Source organism: Eimeria mitis, genomic scaffold (assembly GCF_000499745.2).
Source record: "Eimeria mitis Houghton genomic scaffold, Emh_scaff1369, whole genome shotgun sequence".
Lineage (NCBI taxonomy): Eukaryota > Apicomplexa > Conoidasida > Eucoccidiorida > Eimeriidae > Eimeria > Eimeria mitis.
The window spans coordinates 1796-2348 of record NW_013568940.1 but is presented as its reverse complement, the minus strand read 5'-3'; the positions used below and the strand labels follow the sequence as shown (position 1 = coordinate 2348).

The following is a 553-nucleotide window of genomic DNA, read 5'->3' as shown; positions in this document are numbered from 1 at the left end:
CCGCTCCTCCTCTTCATCTCCCCCGTGCTGCTGCTGCTGCTGCTGCTGCCGCTGCTGCCGCTGCTGCTGCTGCTGCTGCTGCTGCTGCACTGTCGTCGAAGCAAAGGCCCGGGGCCCCAGCGTCTGGCTGTGGTGAAAGGCATCGTACTGAGCACATACACAAACAAATATATTTTTTTTATTTTTTTATCTTTTTATTTTATTTATTTATTTATTTTATTTGTTTATATATATATATATATATATATATATATATATATATTTTGTGTGTGTATATACAGTTCTTAGATTTTGTGCTGGGCGGATGTTTAGTGTTCGTATAGAGCTACTGCTGTTCTTCTTTCTGCTGCTGCTGCTGCTGCTGTTGCTGCTGCTACTATTACTACTACTACTGCTGCTGCTGCTGCTGCTGCTGTTGCTGCTGCTGCTGCTACTATTACTACTGCTACTGCTGCTGCTGCTGCTGCTGCTGCTGCTGCTGCTGACGAACCGTCTCCGAGACGAGTTTCAGTGCGCCCAGCAAATCAGAGACTTCTCCTGTATCCATCAAGTA

The 553-nt window shown here is 45.8% G+C and overlaps 1 protein-coding gene across 1 annotated transcript in view; it reads left to right on the top strand.

Moving 5' to 3' along the window:
* The window catches only part of EMH_0035490 (uncharacterized protein), a gene marked incomplete at both ends in the record, with an annotated part of 3621 nt that overhangs the window by 2565 nt on the left and 503 nt on the right, over positions 1–553 (top strand). The window lies entirely within an intron of this gene.